At 39.5% G+C, this 24,679-nt stretch overlaps 1 protein-coding gene and 1 long non-coding RNA gene across 3 annotated transcripts in view; one reads left to right on the top strand and one right to left on the bottom strand.

Moving 5' to 3' along the window:
* Positions 1 to 89: 89 nt before the first annotated feature.
* The window catches only part of LOC112153989 (PH and SEC7 domain-containing protein 1), a 133,005-nt gene continuing 108,415 nt past the window's right edge, over positions 90 to 24,679 (top strand). The window contains exon 1 of one of the 2 annotated variants that reach the window (XM_024284502.2): positions 90 to 685. The gene's annotated coding sequence lies outside the window, so the exon portion shown is untranslated. Of the gene's footprint in view, positions 686 to 17,500; positions 17,788 to 24,679 lie in introns of those variants that run through there. The other variant, XM_024284503.2, reaches the window with a different exon arrangement.
* LOC118600146 overlaps positions 23,566 to 24,679 on the bottom strand; it is a 3,192-nt gene continuing 2,078 nt past the window's right edge. The window contains exons 2-3 of the long non-coding RNA XR_004949704.1: positions 24,526 to 24,596; positions 23,566 to 24,463 (exon numbers count right to left, since the gene is read on the bottom strand). This is a non-coding gene — a long non-coding RNA (uncharacterized LOC118600146). The remainder of the gene's footprint in view (positions 24,464 to 24,525; positions 24,597 to 24,679) is intronic.

Raw genomic sequence — 24,679 nt, 5'->3', positions numbered from 1 at the left:
TTTGGCTGCCCTTGTCCCTCCAAAACACTAAATCCGCCCCTGTCTACAGACTGGAGTGATGGTAGCAGTGGGATTTAGCGTTTTAGACTTCTTCTCGTCAATGGGGGGTTTGACACCTCATTAAAGGGGGTTGGATTCTTCTCGCCTCTGTGTTAATGATGCTCTAAAACCAGGCGGGGAGGGAGCTGGGCATGCCCAACCCCGCAGGGAGGAGGACGGGGAGGAGGAGAGGCGGCAGCAGGGGAGGCTCCATCACAGGGATGTCAGACTGTAAGAAGCCGGTAAGGACCACATCGCAGCATCATCCCAGCCCTGACAGGAAACAGAGCAGCCCTCCCTCCTCTGGCGAGGGGGGAGTGGATGTGGACCGCAGCGTCAGCGCGCCGTCTGCAGCAGACCACGCTGCAGCCACGTCTCCTCATCATCCAGGGAGCTACAGGGCGCCGCAGCCGCTCAGGATGCGGTGACTTCACGGCGGTACCCCCCCTCCTCCAGCATCCTCCCGCACTGCCGCCTCCGCAGTCCGAGCAGTTTGCGCCGCAACTTGAGGAAGCCGCTGCGTCACGGACGAACCTGTAGGACGCAGAGCGGCCGCCGGTGTCATTGACGCGTCCGGGTCACGGCTGCAGAGCTCCACTCAAGTTTAGTTCCCGTCAGGAAAAAAAGTTGGATGCTTCCATCTGAGGTGAGAGTGTACGTGAGGAGATTTTAGATAACTTTGTCTGCACCTGAACGCACCGTTTGTGCACATTTCTCATGAAAAGACTGGAAATGGTGGCACAACAGGCTGCAGGGGGGCTTCATGACTTTATTATGCAATCCTTCTGCATGCATTCACTTTTTTCCTGCATTAATTAAATGATCTGATCATGAAAATGTGTTTATAAAGTCACCCTCTTTTATGTTTTGGAGAATCTTCCTATCTGTTGAGTGGATGAATCAAAGATGCATTGTGCAGGATTGTTTGCTAAATGATCTGGTGATGCTTCCTCTCTCCTCTGCAGTTCTTGCAGAATAGAGGAGCCGAACTGGTTAAAAGCTGTTACATGTCTGTATTTATAAAACCGGACAGCTTTATCCTCCGCAGAGAGAAGCTGAAAGTGTTTTCTCTGCGTTTGTTGCACTGCCTGTGTGTGTTTTTTCTTTTTCTCTGGCACTGCTGCTCTCCATGAAGTCACAGTGTTGCCCTTATGGAAACAGCCTGCTGGTGTTTGTCACACTGCAGATGGAGAGTCCCATATGCCCGTTATTTCTTACCTCTGTGACAGTTAAGGGTCAAGGAGGAGCTGCAGCCGCGTGTCTCCAAGGAACTGAGGTCTTTCACACTGAGGGAGAAAGTTGAACCTAATGCCCAGAGCTTTCACACTTCCTCTAAAGCTTAAAAGGAGCCAAAACATATGATTTTTTTTATTATTAATCAGGTAATTTGTTCAGTTTTCCTATTTTTAATAGTGAAATATCTCAACATGTTTGGATAAAACTGGTTGCAATGAGAAAAAAGGCCATCCTATTTAGGTTAAAAGGGTCTGCTTGTGATGCAGTTGTCATGGTTACTTAAAAGTCCCTTTTCCACAGATGCCCAGGCATGGCTCCACATGATTTTCCTGTTTCCATATGAGGTGGTGGCCTGTACCTGGAACTTTTTTATTTGCATCAGGAGAATGCTAGTCACTGATTGAATGGGGAGTTTTTTGTTGATCTGCACAACTCCTGATACAAGTATTACAAGTGTCAGGAAGTGGTGGATGAGCACCTAAAATGCAGGCAACCAAGTTTGGTGTCAGAAACTTGAACTTTTAAATTAAACATGACAAAACAGATGAAAAACTGAAAACTAGAGACTCACTAAGTCCCACTCCAACTATGTTTTGATCTACTGTAAAAGCGATCCTAGCGGTCTTTTAAGCATTTTTAAGCTAAAATCAAAAACCTGTCGTTTTTTTATGACACAGAGACACATCAGAAATTCACATCTGAGTTGTGAGGGGAGTGTTGAGGTAAGCCTCAGCTGATATCCCATCATCCCTTTGTTACACTCTTTCCAGCTAGCTTACAGCCCCTCACAACCCCGTCCTTACATTAGTGCTGTAGCAAAAATGACAAGCACAATTTGAGCTATCAAGCTGTACAGTTTTGAGCCAGATTCCAGGAAAACAAAGACGCTCATGGATCTATTTGTCAGCAAATAGATGCATCAGAATTAGAGGGGAGCAGAGGGACTTTGTCTCGCCCATTTTAGTTGCTGGGTCACAACTGATTCATTACAATTTAAATAAAAGAAATGCGGTTTCAATCTTAAATTGATTTTATACATGGCTTCTGTCATGAGAAAAATGCTACAAGTACACATTAAAAACACATTTTTCAACTTTATTGGTCCATGGATTTATGGATCTTTTAACACAACTCAAGACAGCTGTGAAAAACTGAAATCCTAAATTCGGTGTGACTGAGAGAAAACATGAAGAAGTATCAGTAAACATTATCTATCCTTATTAACTATCCACACACTCATTATGGCAACTAGCGTGCTAACAAACACTACCATTGGCTAGCATGCTAGTAAAAACTACCATTGGCTAGCTTGCTAGAAAAAAACTACCATTGGCTAGCATGCTAACAAAAACTACCATTGGCTAAGATGCTAACGAAAGCTATTGTCGGCTAGCATGCTAACAAAAACTGCCATTGGCTAGCATGCTAGCAAAAACAACAATTGGCTAACATGTAAGCAAAAACTACCATTGACTAGCATGCTAGCAAAAACTACAATTGGCTAACATGTTAGCAAAAACTACCATTGGCTAGCATGCTAGCAAAAACTACAATTGGCTAATATGTTAGCTAAAAACTACCATTGGCTAGCATGCTAACAAAAACTGCCATTGGCTAGCATGTTAGCAAAAACTACCATTGGCTAGCATGCTAGCAAAAAATAAAATTGGCTAGCATGTTAACAAAAACTGCCATTGGCTAGCATGCTAGCAAAAACAACAATTGGCTAACATGTTAGCAAAAACTACCATTGGCTAACATGCTAGCAAAAACTACAATTGGCTAACATGTTAGCAAAAACTACCATTGGCTAGCATGCTAGCAAAAACTACAATTGGCTAACATGTTAGCAAAAACTACCATTGGCTAGCATGCTAGCAGAAAATACAATTGGCTAGCATGCTAACAAAAACTACCATCGGCTAGCATGCTAGAAATAAACAGTGTAGCATCACCTATGGTAATTTTTTAAAATAGTTTACGCCAATTAAATTAATTTAATTTAGTTGCAGTTTTTATCAGTTTGGACACTGAAACAAAACACTTTTATTTAATTTCTAAGGTCAGTTTTAAAACAAAAAGCAGAGATCACTCCTATACTTCAATATGAAATAAAAAAAATACATTTAAGACAACTAAACTAAGCTTTGGCTTTAAGATTGAAATAGTGGCACAGATATACCTCCCTTGATCCACAACTGACTATTGTTAGATCTAGAACTGTCTGGGTGTGTTTGTCTCACCCATAGACATTTATACTCTGGAAAAATAACTTCTAATATCTTTCAAAGGATTCTGCACGGTGAAAACGAAGCCTAAAGTGGTAACTGGAGTTTTCTACCACCAACCTCGACAAGGTGCAGAAAATTGACAATTTGGCAGGGAAAAGATCTGCTGACTCAGCCATTCAAACTATCATATCCTCTAAAAAGCCTTAAGCCGTAATAAAGTCAAAACAGCTCATTTTTTTAAAGTAGAAAATAAAGCAAGAAGTATTTGAAAAGTTTTTTGTTGTTGTAAAGTTGAAGTTTTTATATAGTTCTGACACCACCCTCCACTTTTTGGCTTTCTTCTCGACATTTCATGTCAAATTTAGGAAACAAATGTTCCCATTTCAAAGGGGTTTGATGGCTTCATATCTGGCTAACATGGTGACAGAGCAGGTAAACCTGCTTTCAAAGAAGCCCAAAGAAGTTATTTGCAACCAGAAGTTTTGTCCTTCTTTTACTTGATTTTGCCACAAGGCGCAAGACCTATTGCGCCTATTGCCACAATAGGTCATCTTTTGACCTATTTTAAAGTGTTTCCAGTTGTCTTTTAGTTATGATTATGCTCCTTTTAGCCATTTTTGCAAAGCATTAGAAATTTGTCTCTGACCTTTGAGCGGGATTGATGACGTAAATCAACTCCGGCCTCTGTATTTAAACAATTACAATTGAAGTCCAACAAAGGCTCACTAAGTGAAGGTGCGAGGGACAAAAATGTTGACATTAGAGGGTCAAAGGTCATACTATAGGAGACAAGCACACAGAGATGATCATTTCTGAGGATGTTTGGGCTCCTTAAAGCTCATTTTTTCTGTTGGTTTTGAAGTGTCCAGATTTCTCCTTCCCACGTGTTTTCATGTCTTCCTACACTCTCTTCTTTGCTCCCTCCCATTCATTCTTTTTTTGTCTCTTAAGCTTGATATCACGTTTTTCCAACCAACTTTTGATAACGATTCTTGCCCTGCCATACGCCTCAGAGGTGTTGCATCGAGATGAGGGATTTTATAGATGAGAGTCCTCGTGCCAGCTCGTGTGACGATGCCGAGCGTTAGCGTCATACAGTCCATCGTCCGTAGAGCGACTGCACGGTAGCTGCTTCCATCTGCGAGGCTTCTTCTGCACGTCGGCTGATGGAGCAGATGGAGAGCTTTGCAGCGGCCTGAATCCTGAGTGATTAATGAAAGGCAAATGTGTTGTAGAGGCGCGTTCTCCTGGCTCCTCGCTGGAATGCTGCTTAGTTTGTCACACCGGCCTTTGCTCACAGTACAACGTGAGGATGAGGATCGTTGTTGGCTGTTTGGGGATATTTTAGTGCCAGTTATTGATTGTTTTTTTTTTTTTTTGTACTGATGCTCAATTCCACTTAAATCAGAGTCCTGCTTAGGTGCTCAAGAGGAAGTGATATCGCTCTGCACTCGATGTCTTGAAGCTTTATGGTGTAAACCAAAAGTTAAGCTCTTAAATAGTTTCTTTGAGAGTGTTCAACTTGAAATTATCGCTCTAATTTTCTTCACCTTCTCACTCATTTAAAGAAGACTTTAGGGAGCAAAGGATACACAGAAAAATCTGCAACAAGTTATGAAACCTATGATGTTTTTTATAGGAGAAAGAAATGCAGACATTCTACTTTTTTGTTTGATATAGACCAAAATATATTTTTATGGAGAGTAAAATATTGAAAGTTATTTAAGGTTTAAGTTGATTTATTCTGGAATAATATTGCTTCCTTTTTATTTATTTGAGTTAAAAAGTTACGGTTTTAAAGTTTTCAAAATGGGCATTCTGCTAGCTTTTTGGATTATTTTTGGCATTTACTAAGATTTTTGAAGGATGTTTTGGATTTTAGCTAATATTCCAGCTACATGCTGTTTTGGCTAATTTCGGCTTTTATTTTTACTTTTTTAGGCTGTTTTGGCTTGTGACCAAAACAGCTTTCTAATGTTGTCATCACTTTGTGCCAATCAACAGGTTCTGTTCCACTTTCAATGGACCAACAACCAAGGGGGGGGGGGGGCACCATGGGTTCATTTTACAATGGGAACACTCAAAATACCTGTCGAGATCCTACCAGTGGAAACGAGGATCTGGATTCATTTACAGGGGGAAAAAAACAAATATTTTCACAAAAGGAACCAAATTCCAAGCATTAAATATTTGTTTATACGAAGTACGAAAAGCTAAGTGGAAAAAAAGGACCTCCATTATTGTTGATGATAGCTTCCCTTTTGGTGTAGTCACACTGCTATGAAGCAAAGCTACATATCGGTCTATACCTGCATGGGTCCAACTGTGAGTGGAAACGCTGAACTAGATCGGACCGGACCGTGCCGCTCAGTGGAAACGACTCTATAGACAAATCTGTAAACAAACAGGCAGAAGAAAAAAAAGACAGAAAAAATACTGAAAAAATAGAATTACAGCCTCAGCCATGACAGGAATATTTAAACAAACAAAAAAAACATTATGCTGCATACCTCTGAATCTGAGGCTTTGTTTTGATTTCATTTTGCAAGAAAGCAACAAAATTTCAGAGGCGTTTCTGACAATGTCAGACATTCAGACTAAAATGGCACGATGAGTCATTTGACAGTTTCCTCACAAATCAAAGCATCTCAGTAGTCCTATATTCAACCTCGTTTGTGACAGAAACAAGACATTCGTACATTTTTAGAGGATTTAAACATTTGTTTATTGTGTATTGGCATGAATCGTCAGGTAAGCTCAGAGTTTCTAACACAAAAAAGGCTTTACTGAAGTTCTAAAAATGAGACAGAATACTTGGTTTAATCACAAGGATACAGGTAGGAAAACATCCAGTATATTAAAGGAAAAGATCCTCTACTAGACAAAACCAATTCACCAGATGTATTCCCATGCACAAGCTACTTGAGTATATATTTCCTCAAGTAAGGTGTCTGTTGGTGTTTCATCTCTTCACAAGTCATTAACACATGTCTACTACTTCAGATTTCTGTAATCTTTTGGAGTTTGTTGAGTTGCCCATCTGCACTCGCACTAAAGAAAACCACACCAGAGTTCACTTGCAAGTGCTGTTTGCTCGCTTGGTTGGGTCAAATTTTTATTAGCCTTTAAATCTGACTTGAAAAAAAAAAAAATCCATTTACCTTTAAAAGAGCAATTTTTACAAAATTAAAGTGCATAAAGATCAAATTAGGGCTCTGTGTATTCCCTGAGCTGTTTGGGAAAGCTGATGAGGAGGAAATGAAAACAGCAGAGGTGAGCTATTAGAGGGTAGTCTTTACGCAGAGAAAACAAAAGATTTCAACAAGCCAGTCTATTCTCTGTGCTTTCATTGGGATGTGGAGTGCACAAAATTTGATTTTTTTTTCACCTCTTGCAAAAGTAACCTTGAAAATCTGACAGAAAGTTTTTTAATCCATCGAGAACTTTTGAACTTTTGACTCAAGGATTCCAGAAAACAAGTGGTATGAACTGGAAGAATAAACATACACATTTCCATCACCTGTGTGTACAAGTGACTATAGGGTGGTGCAAAAATTGCATTTTGAAACGTTTCAAATAGCATGTGGTTTACCAAAATTTGACATTTACAGAGAAGATTTTAACCCTTTAACACTGGAGATGTCACCGGTGACACCTAAGTAACACACACTCTTTCATTCACTATAACACAAATGGAAATGGAGGATGCAGGGGAAGGAGAAGGGCAGAACTGGGCCCATCTTATGGTGTCAAATTCCCGCCAAAAGTCTCCCACGGGCCTATTACAAACTCCACGTGTGCAAATTACGTCACCCATGGACATAAATCAAGCTCCACGCCCGTAATAAACGTTTTAAACAATTCTGCCTCCATGAGCGCTCCTGTATCCCCGGGCTTCACCCGTGGAAGCATTTCTGTGCCTGTGCAACAGCTCCTACGCGTGTGTGTGAAAAAACAGCCCCCAAAAAACCGGAAATGTCAACCTGTGTGCGATTGGGTGGGCCACTCCGCTGTCGTCCCCGCCCCCTTGTCATTGCTGCCGGGGGACATACTTACACCCATACCGAAGAGGTGGGTCATTCGTTTGTCAAAGTAAGATAACATAAAAATAATAAATTGACTGTTTTATACGATTATCACTTTCTAAACGGTCATAGACAAAAAATAATAATTTCTAGTGTTTCCATTAAAGTTCTAAATCGAAAACAGAACCAACAGATAAGGAAACAAAGCAATTCAACATTTCCCATTTTCTGAAGTACTTCAGGTCACGAAGCATTATATGGACCCTTTAAATCAAATATCTGTACTGTATGTTTCGAATTATAATTTGTATTTTTTTGTATAGTTTGGCAATGGATGCTGCTTATATGCAGGCGGGACTTCTATGGGTTTTTTAAGAAAATGAATATCCTCTTAAAGGGCCCATATTATGCTTTTCTTTAGCCTTTCAGAATAAAATATATCCTTATACGTGATTATAAATTATCTTTGGCACACTAAAGAACACACTTTTTTTAAATAAAATACGAGTTATTTTTGTGATTTTATTTTTTTTCATACCCTAAAGTAAGACGCCTCGTTCTCTGATGCCTCGCCTTTAACTCCCATTTCATTCCAATTTTTTAAAAATATGGATGGACACTTTAGAAAGGATTACTTAAGAGATCTGCCTTGAGTAACCTGGATGTTTATCTTAAAAATTTGGCGCAAACAGAATTTTGACTGCTAATGGGTTCATTTTGCAGTGAAATTTAAACTATCAATATCTGAATATTGTTCATAAGTTGCTCTAATATATAATAGACACATATTCAATAAATACTTATTTGAATTTAGATAGAAATATTGGAAAAGTTAATATTCATGCTATTGTCCAAATTAAAATAAGGATAAAGTCTTCAGCAGTTAGCTTAAAAAATCAAATGTAATGCTTAAAGGTCAAGAGGTTCTGGAGTTTTTTGTACATTTCAACATTAGCACAGAAATGCAGCTAATAATGAGAGACACCCAGCACCAATCATCCACTCGTCACACAGCAAAGCTATTTTTAAAAGCTCATGAATCAATGAGCACCATTGTTGACTCGTATGTGAGTCCTGTGTTTCCCCCTCAGAGGTTACTCTTGCCTGATTAAGCCACAATCAACTTATCACCTAATTGGATGATAGTTGATGTTATTTGTCTAAAATAGAACAGCATGGCAGATAGATAGAGTCGCTGCTTTCTTCCCTGCAGAAGTCCCACGGCTTTTTTTGGGAGAGCATCTGCTTCAGAGACGCTGACGCTGCTGAAAGCTGAAAGCTGGCTCGGTGGAGCTTGGTGCAGTCTGCAGGGAGGCAGAGGGGCCGCTGCTGACAGGTGCCTGTTGTTTTCACCTGTTTAACCTCATACTTTTACACACTTAGGACTCCTCTGTGATTGGGCTGCAGCCAAACTCAGACAAAAGGATGACACCAGAGGAACCTTTGCAGTGCGGCAGCTGAACTTTTGTTAAAAATCCACTGAAAAACTGTTGTGGTTTTGATCTTTTTCTTTCAAGTCTTGGATAATATTAATAGTTTATTAAAAAAAACATGCACATATTGTTAAAAATTCAGATTTAGCCAAAGGCTAGCTATCATCAGTAGTCCTCCAGCCACGATGATAAAGAGCACACACGTATTTCCAATAAAATGCAAAATACATATAGTTTTTAATATTTTTGAGTCAGAAAAAAGTCTCCTTGTTTTGCAAACTAGTGGTGTTTCTATCAGCTGTGGTTTGGTTGAGATAAAAGAGCAGACAGCTTCAAGGACTAAGTAAAGGTCAAAGTCACGAACAGCTCTTTGTCTAACTCTTCATTAATCTTCTCTAAAGAATGAAGACGTCTGCTGTGTTTTCTCTGGCTGTCTGGATCACTACTTTATCTGTCAATACACAAGGAAAGAGTGTTTTTCTAAAAGTCATTTATGTAAAGAGAATGTTTTTTAAATGAAACATGAAAAACTTTTAAAGATAAATATGGATTATTGTAAATTATAAGTTGTGCTTCTACATCTTAAGTGTGCTTTTCCTAAAATAAATCTCAAAGTATAATGTACATGTACATCCAAAAAGAACCAAGTCAGCAGTTGGCCCCATATGGTTTAAAAGTGGGCAGAAAATGTGGGCCCCAAATGGGTCTGTCCAGTGTTTCCGTTGTGGCCCCACCTGTGTTTGCTCTTAAGTGGCCACTCAATGGGCTGGCTTGCTACGCTATCCAGCTGCTAGCTAGCTGCGAAGTTCGCTAGAACGAAACAGCAGATAAATAGTGCTAGTTAAGCTCGCTGTATTGATACAGCGGAGCTTGCCAGCTCACTAGAGCAGAGGTTGCTAGCTCAATACATGGGAGCTCGCTATAGGGGGGCTTGCTAGCTCACTACAGCAGAGCTTGCTAGTTCAATAAAGCAGAGCTTTCTAGCCCACTACAGCAGAGCCTGCTAGCTTGATTCAGCGGAGCGCACTAGCTCGATACACCGGAGCTCAATACTGCAGAGCTTGCTGCAGCAGAGCTTGCTAACTCGACACAGGGAAGCTCGATACCGAAGAGCTCGCCATAGCGGAACTCGATAAAGCAGAGCTTGCTAGCTCGCGACAGCAGAGCTCGCTAGCTCAATAAAGCGGCGCTCACTAGCTCAATTAAGCAGAGCTCAATACAGCGGAGCTCGCTAGCTTAATAAAGCAGGGCTTGCTAACTTGATACAGCGGAGCTCATCCACAGGCTGGCTAGCGTAGCGAGCCAACCCACTGAGTGTCTACTTAAGCCAATGTGGGTAAACCACCACAGACACTATGAACAAACGCATTCAGGGTCCACGCTTTCTGCCCACTTTTAAACCATATGGGGCCCAACTTTTGTTTAATAATGTTGGGCGCTTCGATTCTTTCTCGGGAGACGGTTCTTTGCATTCAGTTCCCTGGAAAGAATTGTTTTTTTTTGAGTCTCGATTCTTTACAAGTGATTTTTTATGGGCCTTTATTTTACATAACCTTTCAAAAATTACTGTTTGTATTGGTAAAAAAATGCTTTAATGTGCCGTGTACACGAGTAGCTTCAGAATTGCCTTTTTTCACATTTATTACATTAAAATAATTTAAATCAAATGTTGGCATGCTGGCGCTTTTGTTTTTGGTTTTTTTATGTCGTAAGATTTGCATTTGTTGTTTTACAGAACTAAACAACAGGCAACCTTGCAGCCCCAAAAGAGAAACTACAGGTTAGGTAAATGGATGGAAAAATTGTACTCCACCCTTAACTGAGTCCTTGATTGGTTGAGGTCCAAGCGAACATTTCAATGTGGGCCTCATATGGTTTACCTTTGGGTTGAGTTGGTGGGCCCCAGGTGAGTTTGTCCTCAGGTTCCATGGTGGCCCCACCTGTGTTTGCCCACACTGGCTTGAGCGGGCACTCAATAGTCTGGGTCGCCAGGCAACGGAGCTCGTTAACTGTCCACCGGGCGGCTGGTTAGCGTAGGGGCCACATAAGTTAAAAAAATAAAATCAAATTAAAATCTTTAGATTAAAACACGAATACTCCTATGATCTTGTTGTTCATGAACATTTACCATCATTGAACCACAATGGGTCTGTTCTATTGGTTAGCTGTCAGACAGTTTGATTGGCTCCTGCCGGTGAAGTCAGAGCTTCTGTTTCTGTAAAGTCCTCCAAACAATCAGCGTGTTTTATGAAGCCCATGTGGATATCTGTGTCTCGTTTCACGCCACAAGCTTTTTGATTTGAGGTTCTGTCATTTTTATGGCATTTGTGTCCCTAAAGGCTGCTGGGAGGAAAGCAGACGTGGAAAAAAAAGATTTACGAGTGGAGACAGTAGTTTGAACAGTTAAAAGAAAAGCAATAAACTTAAAGAGAAATGTGTCAGATTTACAAGTTAATTCAAACGGATGACATTGATTGACATGCAAACGTGGAAAAAGCATCTGTTTAGCATCAACAGTATTGCTTGGTAGGTTGATGCTTAAGGCTGGTTACATGAAATATGATCCTTATTTGATCTAATTTTTGCCATGTTAAAAGAATCAGCAAATGTTAAAACTGAAACTAAATGTTTGGAACGTAGGCCCCAAAATGTTAATTTAGATGCATATGATCAAATGGAATTGGGAGGAAAAAAATCTAAATTGTCCAATGTTTTTTTTAATTTAATATAAAAGCTAGCTAGCATTTCCTTTGTGGTTGTGCAAACATTAAGTGCTGCTGCATATGTGTTTTTTTAAGCATTAGCAGTCAGGTCATTTGTGCTATTATTCTAACATTGAATAAGCTAAAAGTCTTATTTAACCTAATTTAAATGGAACAAGAGAAACAATCTCGCAATAAAAAGAAATGTTAGCGAAGTACTGCTAGATCCTTAAATGTTCTGCTGAGGTCTGGCCATGTTTGGCATGCATGAGGATGACAGTGGAAGCATGTTTAGAATCGTATCAAAGTAAGGGGTCACACACGCATACATCAACACACATTAGTTTTTATTGAAGAAAAACACCCACTTGAGATTTAAAGTTAGCATTCATCAACTTTCTAAATTCTGCCTCATTTCCACATTAATGGTTACAACTAGCATTCTTATTTAAAGAATATAATACATTTTTATCAATTTATTATTCACTTCCTTTTTGTACTTATGTTGTAAATTTGTAGCTCTCTATTTGCTACTTTTTTAGGCTCTTGTTTGGAAGTGACGAGCAAAGAGTTAGAAGATAACTAAAGTGTGAAGAGCATTTTAATGTAACGTTTCTTATTCGTCACTTGATGTTAGTTAGTTGATTTGATAATCAGCTGCTTCTGATTATTTGCAGCTGGTGACTCAACCCCTCCCACAGCAACAGTCAAGCCCAAAACTATTCACACCTTAGAAAACTTTGAGTCGTAATTTTACTTTTATTTAATCAGTACATTTTTATTCGAAGTGGTTAAACAGTGACACAGAGGTTAGCATTTTTGCCTGGTTCAACAACATACTTCAGAGGTTAGTTATAATCTCTCCTCAGATATAAGTGCTACTGTGTGACCCTGTAACAGTTTGGTGGCCTGGGTGTACCCCACGTTTGCCTATCATAGCTAGGATAGGCTCCAGCAACCTGTGACCCCAAAATGGACTCAGTGGGTTTAGGAAATAGTTTTATTTTAACAGGAAACAACACTAAATAAGACCTCATATCCATAAAGACTCAATAAATGATATCCAGCATCTAAAAGGTTGGATTGGGAAGATAAACCACTAAATATAACCCACTGCCCCCCTAGGAGGAGGGTAAAATGTGGATAAAACTGCTTTTATTTCTATTTACATGAAACCAAAATAAGTCACACTCTTGCAAAATGTTGCAAACTAATAAAATCAAAGAAAAACAAACCTGTTTACCCTGTGAAACTCCCAATTTGTGCAATCTGTTTTTACGAGCATCAGACGAAAAGTATAATTAAATCACATTATCTGACGCAACATGTTTGGTGTGAACCCACTTACACTCTGTCATGCTCTCAGAGGTGGTTACAGAACCAAATCAGAGACTGAATGTGTGCTGTTTGTAAAGATGAGACGACATGTCACAACAGCTGAAATTCATTCATATATCTTCTGACCCGGCTTGGATGCTGGAGCCTATCCAGCTGTTATTATAGTTCATTGCAGGGGCAGTCGGAGACAGAGACACACACTGTAATTCAAATCTGAAAGACGATTTAGAGTCACCAACCAAGCTAAGAAGAATATTTTTGGACCATGATGGGAGGAAGCCAGAAAAACCCCACATGCACATGAAACGTGTAATATATTTTTTATAATTGTATTCATACAATCTCTAAAATGTAGGGGTAATGCCTGACGAGGTGTTCATTAAAATAGATTAATGAACAACACAGAGACATGAACCATCTAACATGAAGTCAAATCATTTCTATTAATGGACCCATAAAGGCATTTTACTGCTCGTACCATGATCACTTACAAATGAAATAAATATTAATTTAGTCATTAGTACCTTAATCTCTGCAACCCATTTGACTTGAAGTTCCGCATTAATCCAAGCAAGGAAAACATAAAAACAAGAATGTATCGATGCAAATACAAAAAGTATCTTCTTTTTCTTCTTCTTTGTTGCTGTCAGTACCAAATACTGATACAAACACCTACAGAGGGCGCTGTAGGCAACCGGTTGCTTGTTGGAAAAAAAATGAGAACGTGAGCCCATTTCTGCTTTTTTTTTTTTTGTTTTATTAATCATCGAAAAGTCACACCAAATAACAGGCCAAACTACACAAAAAAACGTGACTTGTTCTCAGAAAAATATAGTCGTGCTTTTGAAATACCTGCACATTTTGCCCATAATGGGTTTTACTGGTTACACCTGTTTAAATCTACGATAGACTATGCTTTATGAAAGTTCATAAACACTGGAGCTTCGGTGTTAAAGGGTTAAATAAAAGGGTTCGGTTTCAAACTGGGTCTGTACCACAAAAAAATGGCAACTACACTGAATTCATTTAATTGTAACTAATTTTGTTTTTGCTGGCATACTAGCCAATGGTAGTTTTTGTTAGAATGTTAGCCAATTATACTATTTTTTACCATGCTACTCAATAATAGTTTTTGCTAGCATGCTAGCCAATGGTAATGTTGGTTAGCATGCTAGCCAATGGTAGTTTTTGTTAGTATAAAAGCCAAAAGTGGTTTTTGCTACCATTTTGATTAACTTTTCCCTCATAAAAGTTAACCCTTTAAAACCTGAGGTGTTGTCGGTGATGGTTAAACACAAAATCTTTAACTGTAATTTTTAACCATTAACATGATCATCGTAATTCCAATAGATTCTGAAAGAGAAAAGAATCTACTGGAAATATGTTGATCTTGTTGAGGGGTAACCAAACACGGAAGGTAGAGGCTGACTCCACCTACTGTCAAAATGTGAAAATCCAGTCAGAGGGGCGGGGCTTGGGGGCTGGACTGTCATCATTACTGTAGATCATGATGTCAGACTTCTGAAACTTAGATAGTTTGATCAATCGCAAAATTCAATTGTAATACCACATTTTAACCTGTAGGGGCAGCACACTGACAGTTGTTGACTATATTTTCAAGAATTATACAATTTTGATTTAATGTGTAAAAAATTTGACAATGACCAATGGACAGCACTTTTAAAGCCCCATTAATGGAAGTCAAGAGACAAAAGAAGTTGATTTAGGGTTGAACAGTTACATTAAACCAAAGAACATAAACACTGGAGCTCCAGTGTTAAACGGTTTAATAACAGAATCTTCAAAAAAGTCAAATTAAACCTTATAAAAGATCTTTTTGGATAAAAATGGGTGAAATTAGGTTATTTTTCTATAAATTGGGTCAGATTTGATCTAAAGACTATTTATAGGTTAATGTGTGTTAACAGAATATTGACCTACTGTGGGGAACGTGATCTTTTGGGAAAACAAAGATGGCCTCATTCTTTACTACTTCTTCTTCAGTGGGAACAGACTTTTACCTGCTTGTAGTCTTTGTTTGGACACAGCGTTTCCTTTCATTAAACATTACACTAAATATACAGGATCTCTTTCAACTACATCCCAGACATCCATCACAGAATCCCTGTGCTGCGAATTCTCCCCTGAATAATTTATTAACTGGCTCAAAATATCTGAAAGGAAAATCCACAGTGGCACTTTCCGATTTCCTGAAGATGGGCTTTAACTTACACGTGCAGCAGCAATCGCACTGCTGACAACCTGACAATGTGCGTTGTAATGTGTTAGTACAGCAGCCTTTGATGAGCTCGATCACAACTTTCTAGCTCTATTTTTTTAAAGTTGATTTTTACCTTACTAGTTGAATTATGGGACTAATTAAAATTGGGATGATTCCATCATAAAGAGATTTTAATTAATTAAGTTTGCAATATTTAACCCCGTAAAGCAAACTATATCAAATAATTGACAGAAAACTTTATTTTTAAATTTACATGTTTATTGTATTCATTTGATGTAATATTTGTATAAATTAGGATTTGTTGGATGATTTGGTAAATTTTAACTAATTTTAATTTTAGTTTCAGGGGAAAAAAGAGCTTCTTGTTTACCCACTGTCTTCAATTTGATCCACAGATTTTAAACATGGTGTAACTTTATTATAAAGAATTCATTATCGACAACTTGTGCATTTTTTTAATACAGGAAGTAGTCGTTTAAACAAACGAATAACAATAAACGAGTTATTCTCACCAGAAACTTTAGAAAATTAGTCAAAACTTCTCTGGCCAAAAGTGTGTTTGAGATTTTATGGAAGCAGCCATTTTGAAATGAGCAGGAGAATTCCTTCTCTAGTGCACATGTGTCAAAGTCAAGGCCCGGGGGCCGGACCCGGCCCTCAGGGTAATTACATCCGGCCCCACAGATAATTTTATTTTATTATTATTATTAACGACCCAATGTTAACTTGTGACATCTAAATTTTGACAAATGTATATTTTATGAAGGGTAAAAATATTGAAAGTTATCAGGTGGATTTATTCTAGAATAATATTCCTGTCTGTTTTTATTCAAATTTATGTTAAAAAGTTACATTTTAGAAGTTTTAACAATTTCGATTGAGTTTGACACCCCTGCTCTAGTGGAAAGCTGATGAACTACAGGACAGAAAACATGAACCAAGTTATACACAATGGGTTATGCTAATGAGATAGAGGTCACAGAAATGTGTGTATCAAATATGAAATGAAAGGTTGTATGGGGTAATTTCATTTTTTTTTTTATTTAAAAATTGCTTTACTTAACTTTACGTTGTGTTACACTTATTGTTTTCATTGCAGTTTGTATAGTTTTAGTTCTGATCTGTCAAGAAATCCTGAATTTCTCTTTTGTGGTGATTTATAATTTTTTACTATTTAAATCATGAATTAGGAGCATTTGTAAAAAGCACTGTTTGAAAAAGATCGTATTTGTATAAAACATGCTCAACAGTCCACTAGCTCCCTGCTCAGCTCTGTTCTGATACATGTAGTTGTCGACAAATAGATCCATGTACATCTGCATTTTCATCATCCGAACTGACATTTTTCTTAAAACTGTACGGCTGGTTGCAGTTTTTTGTTGCACTAGCATGTAAGGTTGGGGTTGTGAGGGGCTGTAAGATGGAGTAAACAGATGTGTGATTAGAAGTGGGAAGGGGTTCCAACAATCCCATCCACAACTCAGAGTTAAATTTCTAATGAACTCCTGCTGCTCTTCAGAAACTATGTTCCAGAAAATGATGAGTTTTAAAACTATTTTACCTAGAAACAGCCTCATAATAATTAAAAGACTACTGGAAGCTTTTAAATCGATCAAAAGCTGATTGGAGTTGGACTTTTGGGAGTGCATAATCCAACTAAGGTTAATAGATTAATTATAATCTATGTTTTATTGTTCCTTTAGCTCATTGAGAGAGAAAAATATGACAATATTTAAAAATTGTCTCAGTTAAAATTATGGAAACTGTATTGCAACACTTTAATTTACTTTCTTTCTAATTAATAAGAATATTTTTTGCCGGAATTATGTAAAACAAGTATTTGCACGTTTAATACTTTAAACTAAACCTGAACTTAATGTGCTTTTGGATGTCAGTTTACTCAAGTAGTAAATTATTGGGGAGAACTAAAATCTAATCATTCAATTTAAAATTGAAACCCACCTGAGTATACTGTGTAACATGTTCCTTTTTCATCCAGATAAATTATGTTTTAGGACTCTGAAATCTTATTTTTATTTACTATAACCCCAACACGTGCACAGAACCCTGTCCCTGCACACCAGACCTGCTGTCCCGTTCTCCTCCTCTTACGTCTGGTGCTTTTATTTTAAACTGCATCCTACATGGAGAGGGAGGGGGGGTCCAGACTGAGCTGCTGCCTGGTGCTTTTACGCTCTCGCAGCCCTCTAGTCGTTGCATGTTCCCTCCTTGCAGCAGCTTCCATTCCTGTGTTAACCACTCTGATCTGACTCAGCATGTATGTGAAAGGCAGGGGAAGGGGGTAGAGGCGGGGTATAGGTAGGATGAGTGTGCTAATAGGCTGAGTGTGAGCGGTGCTGCTGAGGAAAGGAGGCTTGCTGTGCTGGTTGGACAGGTCTGCACTGATTATTGCTCTGCTGAGAAAAAAATGAGGCGAAGATGAAAGGAAAGGAAAAAAGGAGTTTGGAAAGGATGAGGCCAGATAAAGCATGTGGGAGGTGTAAATCCTGTACAGAGGAAGCGGCTGTGAGAGGAGGAGAGGTGAGTGTGAGATTGAGATGGGACGTGGAGGAAGGGAGGGGAGAAACGTTGGAGTCTGTAGTACAAACGTACGCGAGTGCCTCCGGTTTGTGCTGACTGTGCGTGTCGATAAAGATAAACAGCTGACAGGCTGCACGGGATCCAGATGTTGACAGCATAGCGCTGCATTTTTGTGAATTATGTTAGTTTGTAATTTGGTTCAGAACACAAGTGTGAATGATATAACAATATTGTGTTGGCTGCACAATATCTCATGTAATGGAGCATCTCAACTCATGTATTTCACTCTCTATTTACAACACTTTAAATATTCAGTCAGGTATTGATTAATCTTAACACATTCTTAACATTTCCTTAATTTGCTTCTAAAAATGTTTGTTGTCTTTACTTCCTATGCCTTGCAGTTTCTGATTAACCCTTTAACATCAGAGGTCCAGTGTTTATGTTTATTGATTTAGTGTAACTTTTTAACTGTTAACACGATAATTCCAGTAGATTCTGAAGGAGACAAAGCGGACTGAGGTTGAAAAGTTAGTGTATGTTAAAGATTTTGTGTTTAAGCGTCACAGATGATGCCTCAGGTGTTAAAGGGTTAACTTCTATGATGCAAAAGTTTAACAAAATGATAGCAAAAACTACCATTGGCTGACATGCTATCAAAAGCTACCATTGGCTAACATGGTAGGGAAAATTACCATTGGCTAGCATGCTAACAAAAGCTATCATTGGCTAACATGCTAACTAAAACTACCATTAGCTAGCATGCTAACAAAACTACCATTGGCTAGGCTCAGCGACTACTTTCCAGAAAGAGTCAGTAACTAAATAAAGCTAATAACTGGAGTTGACATAGCATGCTAATGCTAACAACTGGAGTTGACATAGCACGCTAAAGCTAATAACTTGAGTTGACATAGCACGCTAAAGCTAACAGCTGGAGTTGATATAGCACGCTAAAGCTAATACCTAGAGTTGATATAGCATGCTAAAGCTAACAGCTGGAATGGACAGAATGCTAAAGCTAATAGCTGGAGTTGACATAGCACGCTAAAGCTAACGTAGTAGACATCTGAACACAAAAGTTTTAGTTTTCAACATTCACTAAAAAGTAGGTTGTTAGTGGTTTTAGGCTAAGTTTTTGTAGCGTTCATTCAGAGGGAGAGAACATGTCCAAAACAACATTTAGGTATGTAAGTAATAAATGTGTCTATTAGTTGTGGACACATTTTACATTTTGTCCTCTATGTGAAAAGTACATAGAGGTTGGTTGTTTCGTGGTTATTTTTCAGAATAAACCAATTTTAGAAATCAAAATGAAACAAACAGGGCAAACTCAGTTTGTAGAAAATGTCAAGACGTCCAGCAGTTTATTGTAAATCACATTGTAGTGAATGGAGGAGTCAGCAAGATCATAGTGAGAGTGGATGCAAATGAAAATCTCCTTTTTCTTCTATTTATGAACCTTATTCTGTCTTTGTCCTTACAAAACCTCTGCAGCCTCTGCATGAGTCAAAAGACCTACTGTGTTTGCCTCAAAATTCCTAAATAATGAGAGTGAAGCTTAAACACAATGCTATCCGTCACAGATCTTATAGTTTTTAATTCCAGTCAGATCTGCTTAACTTCTGCTTAGTTAATTATAAAGCAGCATAGTAGAACTGAGGTTTCCAGGGACTTGATACGAGAACGTGGGCATTTTTTGGCAGATTTTCAGCGAATTATGCAACCATGAATCACGTGGAGAAATCCATATCTGTTCTGGGTGAGGGAATAATTTAGGACAGTTCATGTCACTCTGTAAATGTCCCTGAATAGCCCTCCGTTTAGTCAAGTCTCTCCCTCAGAGTTACTACACTACAAAGTTGCCGTGCAGCTAAAATATTAGTGCACAGTCCCATCAGAAGCTGAGAGCTAATATTAGCACAAGCCCCCACATGAACTGTATCACATCCAGGGAGCTAAAATTAGAGCTGCACATGCTGCCTGGGGTTTAATTACCAGTGTAACTTAGCTCATATAGTGAAAGAGTTTAAATGTCATGTCTAAATGGATTTTTGTTAGGTTTATAGATCAAAGGGGCAAAGGAAGGACAAGTAATCAGCTTTTGGAAAACTAGGTTATGATACTTTTTGCCATTGGAACCAGGGCTGCATCCAATACATTTTATTGAGATGTCATGATGAGCCACAAGGCTTAAGTTATAGCTTCTCAAAGCTGAAAAATTGGATCCAAATGCACGTATATTCTGTATCTGTAAATCTATTTTTCAAACTGTCCTTGCCACAGTTTAATTTTTTTTTTACTTTTCTGCAGCAGTTACCCCTTTATTAGCAGAGCTGTCATCAGTAACAGCAAAGTACACGCACTCTTCGAACTACCTTAACCCTTTAACCATTTATGCAGAACTACCTTAACCCTTTAACCATCCATCCATCCATCCATTCATCTTCTTGACCGCTTTGTCCCTTTCGGGGTCGCGGGGGTGCCGGAGCCTATCCCGGCTACTGAAGGGCGAAGGCGGGGTACACCCTGGACAGGTCGCCAGTCTGTCTCAGGGCCTCAATCACACACACATCCACTCTCACATTCACACCTAGGGGCAATTTAGAGTCACCAATTAACCTATGAAGCATGTTTTTGGACGGTGGGAGGAAGCCGGAGTCCCCGGTGAAAACCCACGCATGCACGGGGAGAACATGCAAACTCCACACAGAAAGGTCCCAGCCGGGATTCGAACCGGGGCCTTCTCGCTGTGAGGCGAGAGCGCTAACCACTGCGCCACCTGCGCCACTGCAGCCCCCTTTAACCATTTATGCAATTAATTCCTACAAATTTGGATCCAGTGATATATAACACTTTTGTGAGGTTATGATGCTTTTTATGCTGCTTTTCTTGGCTCTAGAATCTGTTAAATTACATTAATTGTTTAGACAGTTTAAGAGTTACTGAAACTGTCAAAACTGTTGGTAAAACTCCAGTGATAGTCATTTTTTGATCTAATGTAAAAGTATTCCCAGTGGTGTCACAAACGGGCAGACAGCTTGTTCCATGTGCAGCCGATTTATTTGTTCTGACAGGAACTAAGCACAGCTAAAAGTCCACAAAGCTTTCACATACATCAACTAGTGATGCAACCTGGACACATCATCAGTGATGTTACCTGGGGTCATGGAGTGTTTCGGGTCTTTCAAACATCATACACTCTCACCCAGGCGACCCAGCTGGGGTTGATCAAATCCCAGCTTGTGTCCAGGTAGCGCTACCCACCCACGGTTCCCCCCTCCTAATCCACAGCCACCTTGAGGCTACTTCTGCTGCCTCTGTTACTTCCTTAATGGCCCTGCGCTTGCTAGCCCCAGTGATGCCCAGCATATTGTACGCCCTACAAAGCGACTGGCCTATGAACCCCCTGCATCCCACCTCAATGGGCTCGCACCTTGCTTTCCAGCCATTGTGCCGACACTCCTCCACTAGGTCTGCATACTTTGCCCTCTTCCTCTCATTTGCCTCATCGATCCGGTCCTCCCAGGGGACGGTCAACTCCAGGAGAACGACCTGTTTTGTAGCTTCAGAGATGAGCAGCATATTAGGCCTCAAGGTTGTACTGGTGATGGTTTCTGGAAATTTTAGTTGCTTTCCAAGGTCAACTTTTAACTCCCAGTCTTGAGCTGTTGTTAACAGGCCTGAGTGGGTGGCCCTGGCAGCTGGTGGTGGCTTCTCCCCAGCCCGGACGAAGGCAATAATGTTCTTCGCTGGGCGGAGCCTCCTACAGTGCTTAATGCCACTGCTTATGGTGTTGGCTATTGCCTTTAGCACTTGGTCATGGCGCCAGCGATCATTGTCAGACAGGCAGAGGTCAATCACAAGCATAGGATCATCAAAAAAGAGAGTAGAGTAGTCCAGGTGAGGGTCAGGACAGGTGGCAGGCAATCAGAGTTAAAGCAGGGTCAAAAACAGAAGTTAAAATCCAGATAGAAACGCTCAGTAATGCCGGGAGAGTGGCACAAACAATACTTCGCACTGAGTGAGGCTCTGTGCAGTTCTTTAGTGTCCTGTGGGTGATTGGTGAATGAGAGACAGCAGCAGCATCCAGGAACTGAGCGCTGGGGTTGCTGGGAGATTTAGTGCAGTCAGTACTCTGGAGATGGCTCTCCGGCTAGCATAGAGCCTCTCAAGCTACCATTAGCGATGGAATAAAAATAGCAAGCAATATTGGAGCTATCCAGCTATACAGCCAGATGGCAACTCAGATAAAAAAAATAAAAATGTTTAGGTTTCAATTCTTCTGCAAGTGGATGCATCAGAGCATGGAGCTTGTTGGTTGCCGATTGTACATTTTAAGTAACATCTACAAGCTTTTTCAAATATCATTGTTTGTCTGCCCTTGATTCACAACAATTTAGATAAAGAAATATGCAGTTATAAGCCTAATTTTCTCTCTATCATCAGAAGAATGCAACAAGAATACAGTATTTATTTATTTTTTAATCTTTTCTTGGCTTCTTTACGCACATTAATATGACATTTTTATTAGGTGCTGAAAATTTTGATCCCCACTGTATCTTAAAAACACCAAAAACACAAATTTAATTGAGGTGGGTCTTTAACCATAAGGTAAACATCAAAAGGAAACTTATAGTGTGTCACAGACTTGATCCTGGACCTGGGTAGGCAGCGCCAAACCACCACTGGGTTAACCACACAGAAGAAGCCAGTTAACTGTGGATCTATCTAACTTCTTCCACTTAAACTGGGGGGATAATAGATTTTGGAAAGTCAGACTTTTTGACAAATCTGGCAGCATGGCAAAAAAGGTCTTTTGGTGTAAGCAGAAAGGATGAGCCTCAGCATCCTCTGTCTTGTGGCAGATCGCAAGATGTTGTGAGCAAAATGTGCCAACATCCCAGTGTGAGACCAGGAGGATGTGTCCTTGGAGCAAAGGAGAAAAAAGGCAGGTCCAAAAAGGTTATTTCAGCTTGACTCTATGAGTTTGGATGAAAAGAAAAGAAAACCAATTGAAACCCAGAGTAGACAACAGAACTTTGACTAAATCTTGTTGGTTAGGACAATTTTATCTCGTCTTGAAGCTGGTGTAGTATTTCACCATCATCCAGCAAAGCCTTATCTTGTGTCAGAATTGTGTGTCTTCCTGTAACTCTACACTCCCATCACTCTGACTGAGTGCATGCAGAGCTCCGCATCCTGCTGCCTCTGGTGCTTTCTCCCATCACCCCTTGTGTGCTCCCCTAAAGTCTTAGTCAGTAGATGAATTAATGGATGAGAGCCACAAATGTAGTTCCCCCCCGCTCTCTACTGAATCAATACCTGCCAAGGTATTACTACAGACTTCCTGTCTTTGGTGGCAACAAATCATCCTCCTCTGGTCCCCTCTGCCTCCCTGATGGCCCAGTCTTATCTGTAATGTAACTCAGTGTCCATGTGTGCTGAAGAGAATAATGCCTTAAAGCTCTTTTTCACATGGCTTTTATTACCAGACAACAGAAACACGTACTAGGACTGTGTCCCAGTAGGTTTTTCTCTTCCTGATTACCCCCACCATGCAGCAACGTTTCAGATTTGAAGCAAACCTTGAAAGGGAAAAAGGTTGCAGTTCCGTAAGTGACCACTAGAGGCTGGCTTCAGAGAGGAATCATTCATATTTAGCCTAAAGCTAAATTTTCCTTTTTGTTGTTGTTTTTTTATCATCAAATACTTAATAGGCTGTTTGGATTTTTTTCTAACTTAAATTTGTGTGTTATTTTTTTTTTTTTTCAGGCATTTTTTTTACTCATTTTACAAGTAGAACAAATGTGCTCTTTTTTTGATGTTCCTGCTTGAAACTAAAACAGCAGCCATTTGTGTGCTAACGCCTGTCGACATGCTAAATATAGATGCCAAACAGTGGCTCCTAACACATTCATATTTGACAAACACTGCATGGGTTACTTTGATCTATTTCCGACATCTGTAGGCAACGACAACATTGCATATTCATCAATGGCAAACCTGATAAATGGTTGCTTGTAGTAACATTTAACAACATTTAACAGATGTGATCCTCAGTGTAACCAGTCTGAAAATCATCAGTTGTGTAAGTTTATGATTAAACCTGTTAATCAGGAAAGGTTTCTTGGGTTTTAATACATTAATTAGTGTTGTTGTTTTGTTAGTTTTGTCCTTTAGCAGTAGAGGGAGGTTTTTGAGCATCCTTATCTTTGGGTTTCTGTTCGGACAAACCTGAGAACATTAAACTACTCACAGCAAGGGAGGGATATTTTTATTTGCATGCATGCTTTTCTTATTTGATTTTAAATCAAATAAATAATGAAATATGTAAAAGTTCCCCTTGACATAACTAATAATGAATGGAAAGAAAAACCTTTTTCATGAGATACTTATTACTGTAAACATTAAGATATCGATAAAAAAAGGCCCAAATACCAAACAATGACCGTCTCAGCAGTGGGTATTTCCACCATTTACCACGATGACAGCTTGACAGTGACGTCTCATGCTCCTTGTTAGTGTCATGATGTTGTTCCTCTGTTCTTTTACAAATGCTACATGCACTTGGGTGTGGGGAACCACCATTCAGTCTCTGGTTCAGCTGCTCCCAGATGTCCTCTTTGGGGTTCAGGTCTGGAGACTTGCTGGCCGTTCGAAATGAGGGGTAGTTCTGGTGGATGATGATGGTTAGAACGTGCTGTAACTGAGCCATCTACAATAATTTGTGCTTACCAGTGATGTCTGCTCAGACTGTTGCACCTCCTCCACCAAAGAGAACCCTTTGGGATCATGTTGACCTAGGGCTGGGCGATATGGGAATTTTCATATTGCGATATCATTTTTTTCATTTTGTGCGATAACGATATTAAAAACGATATCAATCAAA

Source organism: Oryzias melastigma, linkage group LG19 (genome assembly GCF_002922805.2).
Source record: "Oryzias melastigma strain HK-1 linkage group LG19, ASM292280v2, whole genome shotgun sequence".
Taxonomy (NCBI): Eukaryota; Metazoa; Chordata; class Actinopteri; order Beloniformes; family Adrianichthyidae; genus Oryzias; species Oryzias melastigma.
The sequence above is the reverse complement of the archived record's forward strand: the minus strand, read 5'-3'. Positions and strand labels throughout refer to the sequence as shown.